Source organism: Phyllostomus discolor, chromosome 5 (genome assembly GCF_004126475.2).
Source record: "Phyllostomus discolor isolate MPI-MPIP mPhyDis1 chromosome 5, mPhyDis1.pri.v3, whole genome shotgun sequence".
NCBI lineage: Eukaryota > Metazoa > Chordata > Mammalia > Chiroptera > Phyllostomidae > Phyllostomus > Phyllostomus discolor.
This window is the reverse complement of record NC_040907.2, coordinates 4,711,373-4,727,680: the sequence shown is the minus strand read 5'-3', so window position 1 is coordinate 4,727,680 and position 16,308 is coordinate 4,711,373. Positions and strand designations below refer to the sequence as shown.

At 40.1% G+C, this 16,308-nt stretch overlaps 1 protein-coding gene across 4 annotated transcripts in view; it reads left to right on the top strand.

Annotated features, from left to right (window-relative positions):
- RERE (arginine-glutamic acid dipeptide repeats) overlaps nt 1-16,308 on the top strand; it is a 398,807-nt gene that overhangs the window by 58,089 nt on the left and 324,410 nt on the right. For 3 of the 4 annotated variants that reach the window (XM_036025256.1, XM_036025257.1, XM_028512358.2), the window contains exon 2: nt 15,080-15,152. The exons of the other annotated variant lie outside the window; for it this stretch is intronic. The gene's annotated coding sequence lies outside the window, so the exon portion shown is untranslated. The remainder of the gene's footprint in view (nt 1-15,079; nt 15,153-16,308) is intronic. 4 annotated transcript variants of the gene reach the window in all.

Sequence of the window (16,308 nt, the reverse complement as noted above, 5' to 3'; positions counted from 1 at the left end):
TTTCCATTTTACAGATGAGGAAACCAAAGCAGAGAAAGAAATTTAAATAAGGTTGTACAGGTAGTAAGTGGTAGTGCAGGGGTTCAGCACTAGCAGTCAGGATCCACAGCCCAAGTGCTGTATCACTCTGCTGAACCTACCTGTCAAAGCTTATGGATTTCCAATTAGAGTTCCAGGTAGCCTAGGTGAGATGCCTGTGTATGTGTGTGTGAACTGTGCAGGGAGAGTGAGAATAGAAGTACAAGAGATTTTTGCTTTCTCTGTGCCTTCTTCATTTTCATTCAGGCTGGCCGGTGTTGTTTGAAAATCAGCTTTTCCACAATTTAGCTGCTTGTCCCAATTCCTTTCTGTCCTATTTTCTAAATGTCTGGTTAAGAGTATCAATTCTAGAGGCAGTGTTGCATTTAAATCCTGACTTTGTGTAAATCTGAGCAAGATATTTTATCACTTCAAACTATAGCTTCCTTTCATTAAAGTGGGCATAACATTAATAACAGCTACTCTTAGGGTGTAGTAAAGAACAAATGAGACAATTGTTACAAAGTGCTTGGTATAATTCCTGGTGCATCCTAAGTATTGTTTTGTAGTGACAGGTGGGCGGGGATGGGCATGATGGGCACGATGGGCAACAGAGCACCTGTTCAGGAAGTGTGTCCACATGTTTCAGGCACTTTGGAGCAGCTCACATTGGAGACAGACAAGGTTGATGATTGCATTTGAAATGTTATATTCAGAGCTGTAGTATAGTTTCAAACCATGAAAGGTAAACTGTGACTGGAATATCTTACTAACCTGGGAACTTTCCATACCTGATAAGTAGTAGAGAGTATTCCAGAGAAAAGAGGAAAAAAAAGACAGATGGATTTTGCATATAGAAATATAGATATTTTTAAAACAAATTAATGAGACTTCCAGTCAAGACGACGGCATAGGCAGACATGCCTCACCTGTTTGCACAACCACATCGATATTACAACTAAAATGTGGAAGAACCATCACTCAGAACCATCAGAAATCAAGTTGAAGGGAAGACTGGCAACTACGGAATTAAAGAAACCATGGCCATCCAGACTGGTAGGAGGGGCACAGACACGGCATGGGCTGGTCTCTCACCTACATGTGGCATATAAAAATTCAGGAGGGCTATCTTGGGATCAAGGAGTCCCAGCCCCTCATCAGGCCCCCAAGCCCAGGGTTCCAGTGCCAGGAAGATAAGTCCCCACAACTTCTGGCTGCAAAAACCAGCGGGGATTGAGTCAGTGGAAGAAACTTCTGGAGCCCCAAGCAGTTCCTCTTAAAGAACCCACACAAAAACTCACCTACTCAGACTCACTTCCCTCTGAGCTCCAGCATCATGGTGGCAGCTTAAAAGGCACCAGTGGTGTGTACAGGGAGAAACTGAAGTGTCTGGCATCAAGGCGAGCAGAGGCTATTGTCTCTTTTCTAAACCTTCCCCCCATGGAGCTGGCAAGCTGGTGCCATATCTGAGACTCCATTGGCTTGGCTAACACTGTCTGACTTGCCTTGGAGATCCCCAGAGACTCTGTCCCACAATTCAGAGGCCCACCCAAGCTACTTTTCCATATGAATGGAAAAGTCTTGGCTCATGCTTCACAGCTTCCTAAATCCTATCAAACAAGCAACAGCTGGCCTCAGTGAGCTGTAGGCCTGGCACTAGCTGCAGACAGCCCAGATTCACAGCTTGACTTTGCCTGGGAATCTCCAGTCTTAGCATGAATAGCAGCTGTCTCAGATTGCTTTATAACCCAGGCAGAGTGGTCCTGGGAAAAACGTAAGCGGAGGCTGACCTTGGCCTGCACCACTCAGGAAACCCCAGGGCCAGCGCACCCAGTGGACAGCTACAATGTCAGAGCACCACCACGCTGCCTCTCCACAGCTGATCCTCCATGGAGGACAGAGGTTGGTGGTAAGTGGTCACAGCCAATCCTTGCAGCTGACTGGCCTGGGTAAATCCCTCCCATTGATCTGCCAGTAGCAAGGCTCAACTACAAAGTGGGGTGTACTCAACCCACATGAAGGCTGTACCTCAAGTACCCAGCTTATGTGATAGGGGAGGCTGTGCCACTGGACCCTATAGGACACCTACTACATTAGGTCACACTACCAAGGCACAGAGTCAAAGCAGCTCTACCTACTACATAGAAACAAACACAGGGGGGCTGCCAAAATGAGGAGACAAAGAAACATGGCCCAGATGAAAAAATAGATCAAAACTACAGAAAAAGAGCTAAACAAATTGGAGATAAGCAGTGTATCAGATTTGCAGTTCAAAACACTGTTTATAAGGATGCCCGAGGATCTTAGCAGCATAAAAAAGATCCAGTCAGAAATGAGGGATACACTAATTGAAATAACAATTTACAGGGAAATAACAGTAGAGTGGATAAAGCCAAGAATCAAATCAATGATTTGGCACATAAAGAAGCAAACAACAACCAGTCAGAACAACAAGAAGAAAAAAGAATAATAAAAAAAAAGAGAATAGTACCCTGGCTGGTATGGCTCAGTGGATTGAGTGCCAGCCTGTGAACCAAAGGGTCACTGGTTCGATTCCCAGTCAGGTCACATGCCTGGGTTGTGGGCCAGGTCCCCAGTAGGTGGGGCATGAGAGGCAACTACACATTGATGTTTCTCTCCATCTCTTTCTCTCTCCCTTCCCTTCTGTCTAAAATAAATAAATAAATAAATAAATAAATAAATAAATAAAATCTTTAAAAAAAGAGGATAGTATAAGCAGCGCCTGGGAGAACGTTAAGTGTCCCAACATTTGCTTGAATGGGTGCTGGAAGGAGAGGAGATAGAGTAAGAAATTGGAGCTCAATTGAAAAAACAATGAAAGAAAACTTTTCTAATTTGGTGAAGGAAATAGGCATGCAAGTCCAGGGAGCAGAGTCCCAAACAAGATGGATGCAAACAGGCCCACTCCCAGACACATCATAATTAAAACGGCAAAGGTTGAAGATAAAGAGAGAATCTTAAAAACAGCAAGAGGAAAGAAGTTAGTTACCTACAGGGGAGTTCTCATGAGATTGTCAGCTGATTTGTCAAAAGAAACTTTGCAGGTTAGAAGGGATTGGCAAGAAATATTCAAAGTCATGAAAAGCTGGGACCTACAGCCAAGATTGCTCTACTTAGCAAAGTTATCATTTAGAATCAAAGGGCAGATAAAGAGCTTCCCAGACAAAAAAATCTACAGGAGTTCATCATCATCAAACTGTTATTATGTGAAATGTTAAAGGGACTTATTTAAGAACAGAAGATCAAAACTATGAACAATAAAATGGCAACAAATATAAATCTATCCACAATTGAATCTAAAAAAACAAACTAAGAACAGAGACAGATTCATAGATATGGAGAGAGTTTTGATGGTTGCCAGAGGGGAGATGGGGTGTGTGGGAATGGGTGTAGAGGTAAAGGGATTAAAAAGTACAAATAACCAAAGGGTCGCTGGTTCAATTCTCAGTCAGGGCACATGCTTCGGTTGCGGACCAGGTCCCCAGTAGGGGGTGCATGAGAGGCAACTACACATTGATGTTTCTCTTCCTCCCTTTTTCTTTCCCTTCCCCTCTATCTAAAAATAAATAAATAAAATCTTAAAAAAAAAAAGAAAAAAGAAGTACAGATAGGCAGTTACAGAATAGCCATGGGGATATAAAGTACAGTATAGGAAATGGAGTAGCCCATGGGCATGAACAGTGTTGAGGGGCATCGCCTGAGGAGTGGGGTGTGGTGAGTGGAGGGGGGGGTAAGGGGGAAAATCAGGACAACTGTTTAATAAAATATAATTTAAAAAGAAATATAGATAAATCACACCAAGAGGATGGAATTCAGAATATAAAAAACGATTTTTATGTGGTGATAGCACTCATCAATCTCCAGTTAAATAAGATTTAAAGTTTGCCTTTGCTAGAAATCTTAAAATAGCAGACAATTCCCCAATATTACAGATAAGTGAGAAAACACGTTTTTAGCAAAAGCAACTTTGTATTTAAAAACGATTTCTTCTAATTAAAAAGGATCTATTAATATGAGTTAATATTTGACTTTTTTTCATTTAAAGGTACAATAAAAGTGGTATTGAAAAAGAAACTCTAAAATCAAATGAGATCTTAAAATCTCCATTGTTCATAATTCTAAAGCTTTTACTAAGTTTCTTCTTTGACAGTGAAAACTCTGATACTCTTCCTGTTTAATGTAACCATTAATTCTGAAAGGATGGAGGATCACAAACCATGGCAGACACTGTGATAAAATGTGTGTAGGAGGAACTACCTAAAAGAGACAATCCAGTTTGCAGATCCTACTCCCATTTTAAATGTTTAGTTTTTCCTTAATTGCTGTCCTCATTTCTTTTACTATCTTAATGTAAAGATCTTTTACATATAGTTTCTCATCAAGTGCCAAAAGATTTTAATATAGTGTTTGTTTTATTATATTATGTATGTACTTGGGAATAGAAATATATATGCATATATTAATCTGAAGCATTTAAATTAATTTCTGGAAAACACTGAGTAAATTATTATTGACTTTTTTTTCTGAAGAAAAATATTCCAACAGTTGGAAAACCTTGTTGGTAATTGGTGTGACATGACATTTTCTTAGTACTTTTTCTTTCTGTCATATGCACCTTTTGACAGTTATGGAAGGTGTCCACAGAATCAGTCCTCCTGGAAAACTCCCTGGGGTGACTGACTGTTGGATCCTGGCTATGCAGTTACACCAGTCTGAGTGCCGGGGTGAGCTTCGGCTCGAAGCCCTGAGGGTTCTGTATCCATCACTGTGTGGTCAGCTTGAAGCATTTCACTGCTCTTATTCTTGGCAGTTTATTCAAAGGAATATTTGCCATGTTTACTGTCTGTTTGGTACCTACATAGGCTTTAGCTGTCATTGGAGAGGAAAAGAGTATCCTAAGATTCTGTGCCTAAACATTATTTGTAACAAATTAAGGCATTTGATGAAATGAAATTAAGATTTCAGCAATAGGTAAAAGATATGTTTGTGCCAACTCTGTTTTTATAGTTTTTATTTATTTATTTATTTTTAGAGGGAGGGGAAAGGAGGGAGAAAGAGAGGGAGAGAAACATCGATGTGATCGAGAAGCAGTGATCGGTTGCATCTTGTATGTGCTCTATTGAGAGACGGACCTGAAACCTAGGCATGTGCCCTGACCAGGAACCGAATTGGCAGCCTTTCGCTTTGCGGGACAATGCCCAACCAACTGAGCCACACCAGTCAAGGCCCAACTCTATTTTTGAAGGCACTATTGTTATTACTAAAAATCTGTGATATTTAATAAGAGCTATTCAATGGTAAGAGTATGATTGTATTTGGTGGCTACAAATAAAAATTTTATGGCAAAAAAGGGAAACAGTGTAGAATTATACAGATCAGAGGCAGAGCCCGCTGGGGCACCACGACTATTTGTATGTGACCACTGCGGCCCCTTGTTACGAAGCTTGATAAAAAAGAATTTTTTTAAACCCCTGGCACTTGTGAGGAGGGAATCTTATTTTGAGAGTAGCTATATTAAAGGCAGAAAACAATATAATGTTTTAGAGTTTTATTGGAGTGTTTACTAGTTCTCAAAGGTACTGGAGTTGGTTAGCATGGGAGCTTGGGGAAAAAAATGACTTAATTTGGCAGTCAGTATTATTCTGAAGTAAATTCAACATTGTGCCTTCCTTGCCACAACATCTTAGGCATTAGTAGACTAATTTTATTAATAAGCTACCACAGGAAAGTTATAGTAGATCAAATATTAAGGCTAAATAAACTGGTAGTGTGCGTAAGAATGAGCTGCTTTAGTTAAGAGTTTTGCAGAAGTTAATAGTTGTGTAAGGGGATGTCATAAACTAATCTTAAGTGAATTGTTTACAGTTATTAGGTTCTTTTTGGATATTAGTAGCATTTAGTAGAAGGAGAGGACTGCAGTGGCAGAATGTTGAAAAGGCTGAAATGGGAGAGAAGTGGGGAGTTGTAGTAGGACAACTGATGATGATGATGCACAGAGAAGGGAAGTCTTGCTGGTAGAGGATGGAACCAAGGTCTGAGTCTAGGTAATTTGATTCCAGAGTCCAGGCCCTTAACCAGGACCTGAACATGCAAAGCCACTGAAAGAGCCTGGACCCTGGTCCGTAAAAGAATGCCTATTGGTTTTTAAAAGACTACAAGGTTTCTGATGCTCATCAGGTATTACATAGAGGCAGCACTGCACGTACACATGTGCACCGCACTAGCCTTTGCCCTCATCTTCTCTTGCTCAGACTGTTGCAGCATTCATTCATTCAGCAAATTTTTATTGACTACTGACTGTGCCGGCACGGTTCTAGGAGTAATAGCCTCCTTATTCCTCTCCAGCCTTCCGCTTTTGCTCCTGTAAAATCCCTTTTTAACACAATAGGAATGATTTTTTTTTTCCAGCAACACAGATCACATCATTCTCCTACTTAAAACGATTTAGGAGTTCCTCATCCCATTGGGAATAAAACAGAGATTTTGTCCCATGATCATACAATGGTGGGGGCAGGGAGCCCAAAAATAACCAGAATTATTTCCTGCAGAATGGGCCCCTTGTAGTTCAGGCTTCCTCCACGAGGTGAGTTGTCCAGGAACCCATCTGTATCATTTTACCCCGCTGGCATTGTTGTGAGAGGCTGCATTCGGTTTCAGTGAATTATTTTTTGAAGATTCTTTCAGTGCATTTGCCCATTTCATGATGGGTGATTTACTAGCACACCTGCCCACACCATGCTTAGTGCTTAACAGTTTTTGACCAAAAATGGCATGACTCCCTTACCTTACTCTTCCTATTCACCCAATCTTGCCTGAGTGACTTTTTTTTTGTTTCCTGGGATGAGCAAAGTTCTTAAAGGGAAACGTTTTTGTCGATGTGAAAGAGGTGAAACCAAAAATGGCAGAAGCATTAAAAGCCATCAAAATCGACAAGTTCAAACACTGTTTTGAGCAGTGAAAAAAGTGTCTCAATAGATGTATTGGGTGAAATGGAGAGTACTTTGAAGGTGACTGAAGTTTAAACATGTAAGAATAAATACATACTTTTTATAAATGAATTCCATTTTTTTTGGTTCCCCCCTCATAGGCCAGCAGAGTATGCCTCTCCAAACCTCTGGTGTAACCTCTGACCACTCTTTACCTTGCTCTGTTTGCTTCAAGCCACAGTGGACTCCTGTCCGTTCTGTTGCTTGGGGATCTGACAAGCTGACTCTCACTCTATGTTGCATTTGTTGCAACCCCAGCCTGATTTTTCTTCCCTCAGGTGTTTGCTTTGCTTGTTCCACTGTGTAATATAGATCTCCCTTCAGTATTACTCCTCAGGGAGGTTTCCCTGGCCACAGTCTACCGTAGCCCATCACATTATACCATCATGCCCTGTTTTGTTTATTTAAGTTATTTATCATCCAAATTATGTTGTTTGCTTATTTACTTATACTTTGACCCCTGATGCTGACTGTAATTTCCACAAAGTACTTATGGTTGAATTTCCAGCACCAGGAATAGTTCTCAGCACATAGTAAAGTCTCAAGAAACATTTTTAAAATGAATAAACTTACAATGATCTTTTCCACATATCTCTGTTAGAGTCAGCCACTACTGTTGTAAGTAATGAGGTGGTTGGGAACAATGGGTCTGGGATTTTAATCTTGACACCATTTACTTACTGTGTGTCCTTGGACATGTGAGGCATGCCCTTAACTCCTCCAAATCTCAAATGCCTTATCCAAAAATGGTGATGATGATGATGATGATGATAATATACTTACTTCATGAGGTTGTGATGATTAAAGGAGTAGATGATTAAATATTTGTAAACAAGTAAAACAGTACCTGGCACACAGCTTACTGATTATTGGTAACTGTCAGCCAATGTTATTACTATCACCATCCCTGTCTTTTGAGTATGTGATGTGCCAGAATAGATACCCATCTATTTTACCAGTTTCTCTTTTAAGATATGTATGCCTTGATACCTCAGTATGAGGTACTTTAATGAAATCAGTACCTGTTTGGGCCTTTTAGGAATGGTAGTTTTGATAGGATAAGAAAGAAAGGAGTAAGTTAGGGAGGTGGGATGAAGTTCTTCAAATGCTTAACGTCCCAATCCTTTGGGATTGGGAAGATGAAAGCTGAACAGAGAAGGTCATTTTTTTTTGCATTTGGCAATATTGTTTTGAAGTTGGAATGCTACTAAAATTTGCTGGGTAAGTTGCTGGTACTAGAATTAATACATGCATACTGATAAAGAACGCTGTAGCCTTCAGCTTTTGAATTTTTTGCTTTATTTTCCTAATCCATAGGGTTCTCAATCTTATGCTTGGATTGGAACACAGAGTTTGTGTTTGGAAATAAAGAGTAATTGCTGATAATATGGGGAAAGGATGGAAGGACAGTACAAGAGACAGCAATATTACCTATGAGACTATTGTGATAACTGAGGTTAGATATGAGGAAACTCTGAACTGAGTTAGTGATGGTGTGAGAATGAATAGAGAGGAATGGATGCTGGTTGTTCATGACCCGTGAGGAATGGGACTGAGAATCTAAGAGTCTACAATAATTCCCCGGGGTCTGACTGATGTGACCAAGTTTGAATCTCAGCTTCCCCACTTCCCAGCAATACTACCTTTGGCAAGTTACTTAATTTTTCTGAGTTCAGTTGCATTGCCTGTGAGATAGAGGGGGTAAATAATGGTGTTTGTTTCACAGAATTATCTTTTTTTTAAAGATTTTTATTATTTATTTTTAGAGAGGGAAGGGAAGGAGAAAGAGAGAGAGAAACATCAGTGTGTGGTTGCTGGGGGTCATGGCCTGCAACCCAGGCATGTATCCTGACTGGGAATCGAACCTGTGACACTTTGGTTTGCAGCCCGTGCTCAATCCACTGAGCTATGCCAGCCAGGGCTATTTCACCATCAAGAATTATCTTGAGGTTTAAATGAGATATTTAGTATGTAGTAAGTTATATAGTGATATTGAAATTGATTGGTAAATATACCTTCCTTCTCATTCTATTTAGTAACAAATAGGGTTGGGTATATTGTAAATGAGGCAATGGGATTAGGGAATAAGGGAGGAGTAGGTTTGGGGAGTAAAGTGTGTATGGAATATCTAGTTAGAGAATTCCATTTGGCTGTTGCTCTATGGGCCTTGAGTTTAGGGAAGATTTCTGGGGCTAGATAGCTAGATCTGGCAAGGAGGTGGTAATTAAAAAGAAGTGTCTTACATATAGTAGCTACTCAGTAAATCAAACATGAATGCCATGTGTTGATTTATTTCTTTTTCCAAAGTTGTAATTGGTAACCAAAAAAAACAAGCAAACCCTGGTCTGAGCACCATCATCTGGTTTCTGAAGCAGTCTCTTCACAGGCCCAGTGCTCCCGAGAGCCCCTTCCCTAAGGAAACATAGATTATTTTCATAACGCTGAAGCAGTGATTTTTAAAAAAATCTCATCTAAGGATATGTTTAATGATTTTTAGAGAGAGAGAAAGAGACATCAATTTATTGTTCCACTTATTTATGCATTCATTAATTGATTCTTCCATGTGCCTTGACCAGGGATCAAACCTGCAATCTTTTGGTGTATAGGATGCTGCTCCAACCAACTGAGCTACCTGGCTGAGGATGGCTGCCTCACCATGGCCAGGTGTTTTGGTTCGAGCATTGTTGGTAAGCCCAAAAGGTTATGGGTTCGATTCCCAGTTAGGTCACATACTGTATTTTTTTAGGCTGTAAGATGTACTTTCCCCCCAAATTTGGGAGGAAAATGGGGGTACATCTTATAGTCTGACTGTAGCTTTACATTTACATTTGGTGAAATATTATTATGTTGTTTATGTTATTAAATATTTTACCACATTTTTGCTTCAAAATTTTTTTCTCTATTTTCCTCTAAAACCTAGGTGTGTCTTATGGTCCAAAAACATGGGTACCTAGGTTGTGGGTTTGATCCTCGTTTGGGGTGCATGTAGGAGGCAGCCAATTGATATATCTTCCTCATATCTCTCTCCCTCCCTACCTCCCTTTCTCTCTTTTTTTTTTGTTTCTCTCTCCCTTCTTAACCCTTCCTCCCTGCTTCCTTTCTCCCTTCTTCACTCTCTAAAAAATCAATAAAACATGTCTTTGGGTGAAGATTTAAAAAAAAAATCTGCGTGAGATACTACACTTGCTTTGTTTGAGACTGACATGTCACTCATCGAAAGCCAAAATTCTTACAATGCTATCCAACCCTTTTGCCCCCAGTGCCATCCCTTCATCTTTGCTCAGTCTGGAGGCACATTGACTTTCTTGCTAGGTATGCTTTTTTTTTCCTTCTGCCCTGTGCATTATTAATTATAATGTAAAGCAGACCATCATCATAACTTCTTTTAGTACTTTGTCAGTTGACAAAAGGTAGAAATCCAGTTCAACCAAAAAAGGGAATTTGAATTTGTGCAATCTGGAAGCTTTGTGGGTGAACCTGGGTAGATCCAGAAGTCTATTAGAAGCAGTGAGAATCTCTCTTTTCCTTCATCTTCTTTTGTTTTCCTTTGTGTTAGTTTCATTCTCATCAGGCTTTTCTCATGTTGTAGCAAAAAGGGCTGTGTGCAGCTCTGGGCTTCATCCCTGTGGCTAGGGGATCTGGCAAAAAGAAATTCTTTTTTTCCTAATGGTCTAGCAAAGTTCTGGGGAGGGTTCCAATGGGCCATACTTGGGACATAGGCCTGTTCTTGAACCAGTTGTGGTGGCTAGGATGATTTAGCACATTGATTGTGCAGTCCTGCATGTACACACGCTGCGTGTCCTTAGGTCCTCAAAAGAAGGGATTCTTTTTCCTAGAAAGGAGCAGGAAGGGAGGCAGGCAGATAAAAACTGTCATCAGACTTCAATTTAACATGAACATAGATAGAATCTACCTTAATGGAGGTACAAACAAAATGCCTTTGATAAGACCCAGGAAGCACCTGATTGTGAGGATCAGAGGAATCTTCACATAGATGACATTTAAACTGGGCCTTTGAAAAGTTAAGAGGGATGTGTTGAAAAATAGAAAAGAAGGGGAATGTGTTGTAGGTGGAAGAAAAGAGTATAAGTCAAGATGTGGTGGTTGGAACATGAGAAGTAAGGGCTGAGACCAGAAGTTCAATCCTTAAAATTAGAGTCCTAAAGAGTTTAGACTTTATTCATTGGATGGTGGAATCTAGTAGAAGTTTTTAAGCAGAGGAGCAATCTCATCAATGTCTCCTTACAGTGGATTAGCCAGGTGATCAGGAGGGCTGAACCAGGACAAGGGGAGTGTAGTATAGAAGGAGACAGGTTGGAAGACATTTGGGAGATAGAAATGAAAGTGCTTAATAATAGCTGGACATGTCAAGTATCAGTAGATGGGAAAATAGAACCATGGAAGTAATTCAAGTAGCCTGGCGTGAAGTGGCCAGCATGAGCAGCATACACCTCAGTCTCTATACCCTGACCTACTTGACTGCAGGTAGGAAAAACTGCATCGACAGCCTCATTGTTGTCAAAGAAAAACCAGGTTGTTCTGTAATATGTAGTGTCTGTTTTCATGGGTCTGTGTGATTTTGAAATCTTCTATTTTAGACTATGGGCGGTCCCCCCCGCCCCCATGATGCTGCAATTCCTGTTTATTTCGTCACAGCTAGATTTTGAAAGTCTTTTAGTATAGGGACGATAAATGTTCTTTTGTCTATCACAAAACTCAGTATAGAACCATGCATTTGGCTTACTGAATATTTAACTGATATTTCTACTTATATGTTTTTATTTTATTGCCCCATTAAAATCTGGATCTCTTCTTGACCAAATAAATATTTTGAGCTATTTGATCAGTTCCATATTCCCTATTCTGGTTTAAAGGCCAAATGGCACACCCAGTAGTGCAGTTTTTTCCATCGCAGTTACTTGATTTAGAATTTACCTGTCAGTTATATTGCTACATACAGGATTTTTAGGTACTAAGAGTAAATAACAATGCAACTACGACTTACTGTAGTATTAGTAAAGAGTTGTAGTTTCAGAGGAATTATATCTGGGGAAAATTCTGTTAAAATGTAAAACTGTAGTTAGTCTAGACTTCTAATGTTATGAGAGGTATGATGTAAAATCCCTAACTAGCTATGTATGGAGCTTTAGTAATCTACATTTTCCACAGCAGGGTTTTTCTCCAGTGCAGAAGCAGGACAGAATTCTTTGCTTTTTGTTAAAATGTACTTGAGCAGTTTGTTACTCAGGGGCAGTGTCAGTGGTCTTTGGGTGCAACTTGAGTAGTGATTTAATTTCATAAAGTTCTTTGGGTTTAAGTTAAATTAAAGTGAATCACCTCTGAAATATATGCCACTCTCACTTGGAGAGCTTTTCATTTCACAGCCTCAGTACTAAGATCAATTTCTGGGACTCTTCATTTACTTACTACCCAACATCTACTGAGCACCTACTGTGTTTCACACACAGTCCCAGTTCTAAGAGCTGAGGAAGCTGCATTGAATAAGATAAACCCAAACATCCCTGTATTCATGGAGAAACATTCCAATGGGAGAAAATAGGCAATAAACAAAGAAGTACAAATGTGTTGACATTGCTAAGTGCAATGGAGAAAATAAAACAGGAAAGGAGGAAAGGGAGGGAATGCTAGGATTTGGCTGTGGGTAGTGGTGATGGTAGGTTTGAAAGAGTGATTGAGGAAGGTGACTTCTGAGCAAAGAAACGAGTCATGCAGATATGTGAGGAGAGATCATTCTTGGTAGAGCAAATCACTTTTAGGCCTTTTTGGAGTTTCATTTGATTGATTAACTTTCCTTGGTTAGACTATGGATGTATATATGATGAAATTTTATAGAAAATGAAATATACATCAGTTGGGATGAAAAACAATTAAAAGAAAAATAACCACATGAACATATTTGGTACTTGAAAATTTTTTTTATTTTGGACTACTATTAAAGATACATGTGGAATGTGTGAGCATGTGTGCCCTGGCTGTGTGTGTGTGTGAAGGTTTTTATCAAGGAGGCCCTAGTAATTATATTGTGGAATGTTCTTAAAGAGGATGTTATAATTGGCCAGTTGAGCTCAGCAGTCAGCCTGTGTTTATTATGCTTTTGCTGTTAGATTAGTAGTACTGTGCCGAATGAATATTGGGGAAGACAGAAGAGAACAAGACATAATGTTCTAGTCAGAGTGGCCAGACTGTCGTCTGTAGAAACAGTGAAATGAAACAGCATGGCTGAGTGGCAGCAGTACTGGACTAGCAATCCTAAATATCCTTTCTTAGTAGCAGAATAATTTTACATACATACCAGTTCAGCACTACAGCTTTTGCTCTTTAGAGCTCGGAGCACATTCTGGGAGAGTCAGCAAGAGGGAGAGTCTCTTTTGGAGTTAGGTGTCAGAAGTCTGGTTTTGATTTCAGATGATTTCAAAGTGCTTGAGAAGATTGTTTGCAGTGCATGATGATTCCAGAACTGTGATTGGAGTAAACAAGTTACTGAAAACGAATGTGACATATTGATTTTTTACTGTGGAAGCATGGTGTACTACAGGATGTCATCTTGTAATGTTTCATTATTGGGCGTAACTGAATCCTTTGATGACAGTCTTTGTCTTTATCTTACATGATATAATCAGCTGGTTGAATTTGTAAATTTATATTATCAGCTGGTTGAATTTGTTTTTTTTTTCATTCTGAGGAACAGATTTTATATTTTACTTTATCTGAGTTGTTAAGCATGGAACAAAGGCATTTTCTCCTCATCTTTGGCATGGAGTATGAGTAACACTACCTTTGTGTACTGATCAACGTGTCAGGTATAATGTCAAAACCAAAATCTTTTTCTTTTAAGCTATTAGTTCATAAAGTCATTTCTTCCTTTATTGAACATTCATTAACTTAACTGATATATTGAGTGCCTACTTTGCTCTAGACATTTCTTTGGGATTCTCTGCTGAAGAACTTTTTCTTGCCTTCATAGAGGTGAAAGTATAGAAGATGAGAGAATTAACAATTATAATAATGTGTGGGATGCATTCCAAGTATGGAAGGAGACTGCTCTATTAGTTGTATATAGCAGGGGCCACCTGACTTGGAGCAGGAGATATTGTAAGTTGAGATATGAAGAATGATTGAAAGAGTTAACTAACTGAAAAGTGGGTATAGCAATATAGGGGAAAACGAAAGTTATTCTGGGGAGATAAAACCCATGTGTAGTAGCCCAGAGACAAAAGAAAACAAAACAACTAAAAGCAAGCAAGCGAAACAGGATCTTCACACATGGCAAACAGCATAAAGTTCCTAACGTTTGGAGCATAGATTTTTGAGGAGGGAAGATACAGGGAACTTTGAAAGACATTACTTATTTTGGATCTTATCTTGTGGACACATGAAATGCTTGAGAAGTTTTAAGCAGTGGATTGACAGGATTGGATTTGCCATTTACAAAGATCCCAGAGGTTTCAGTTGAACGAAAAAAAGAGGACAATGGCAATCTATGGGTAGGAGGCCTGGGGCTGTGATGGCAATACTTGTAAGAGATGTTGTCAGCCAGGACTGGGGCATTCACATTGGGGATGGAGATAAATGGAAGGGTTCAAGAAATATTTAGAAGATGGAACTATTTAGGACTTAAGGATTGAAGGAAGAATCAAGGATGCACGTAGGTTTGTGGCTTGAGTTAGAATGATAATGATGATGATGGTGCTTAACGCCAGTTGTTGCTTCTCACTTCTAAGTATGCCCTTCACTGCCTGCTCTGTGAAAGTGAATGTGGGCCCTTTAAGTACTTTTCTTTGGCTGGCTAGCAAAATGTTAAGAGAGAGATTGCAAGAACAAGGAGTTTTACTCCCTGGTTTCCCTGTGTTTGCCTGGCAGGCCACCCCTGCATGCAGCATGCAAATAGGGCTTCTCCACTGTTCAGGCTCCTGCAGCTTTCAGCGACCTAGCAGCTACTTCCTCCATCCCCTCACCCTCTGCTTTGGGCAGTTTTGTAGCAGAGTACCTACAATGAGACATTTCCCCACAAACATCTTTCTTTGTCATTCTAGAAGACAGATTTGTGGCAAATTCTACAGGGTGGATTTCCAGAAGTTGTGCCAGATATGCGCCCTCTCGGATAAGGTATGGTTCTCAGCTCTAGTGTTGGAGAAACTCTTCCTTGGGTACTGTATCTCAGCTCTAGGGGTCGTGGTGGTGATAGATTATATTATATAATATTATACTTGCTGTTATTCATTATATTACCTATTCCTTTATTCTTTAGAGTTCTTTTTACTTCTTACTAGCCAATTCCTTATTATGTCAGTCATCTGCTATAGTCATTAATTCTTTTTTTTTTAATATTGAATTTATTGGTGGGACACTGGTCAACAAAATTATACAGATTTCAGGTGCACAGTTCTACAACATGTCACCTGTACACTGTATTATGTGTTCACCACTCTAAGTCAGGTCTCCGTCCATCAGCATCTGTGCCTCCTTTTCCCTTCTCTACCTCCCTTCCCCTGGCAGTCACCATACTGTTAGCCATGTTCATGAGTTCTTTCTCTCTTTTTTCTTTTTTACTCAATCCCTCCACCTCCTAGCACCCCCCCCCCCCCGCCCAGCCTGCTCTCTGTTTATGAATCTGTCTCTATTTTGCTTGTTCTTTTTTGTTCATTAGATTCCACATGTGAGTGAAATCATATGGTACTGGTCTTTCTCTGACTGGCTTATTTAACTTAGCATAATGCTCTCCAGGTCAATTCATGCTGTCACAAAGGATAACCAACCTACCTACCTTCCTTCCTTCCTTCCTTCCTTCCTTCCTTCCTTCCTTCCTTCCTTCCTTCCTCTCTCTTCCTCCCTCCCTCCCTCCCTCTTCCTCCCTCCCTCCCTCCCTCTCCCCTCTCCCCTCCCCCCTCCCTCCATCCCCCTCTACCCACCCTCCTTCCTTCCTCCTTCCTTCCTTCCTTCCTTCCTTCCTTCCTTCCTTCCTTCCTTCCTTCCTTTCCTTCCTTCTTCCTCCCTTCTTCCTTCCTCCCTTCTTCCTTCCTTCCTCCCTCCCTCCCTCCCCCCCCCCTCTCTTGTGTAATATATTGTACCACAGCTTCTTTATCCACTCATCTACTGATGGGCACTTGGGCTGCTTCCAGATCTTGACTATTGTAAATAATGCTGCAGTGAACGCAGAGGTGCATATATTATTTTGAATTAGTGTTTTCAGGTTTTTTTGGATAAATTCCCAGAAGTGGGATTGGTGGGTCATGAAGTTCCATTTTTAATTTTTTGAGGTAAC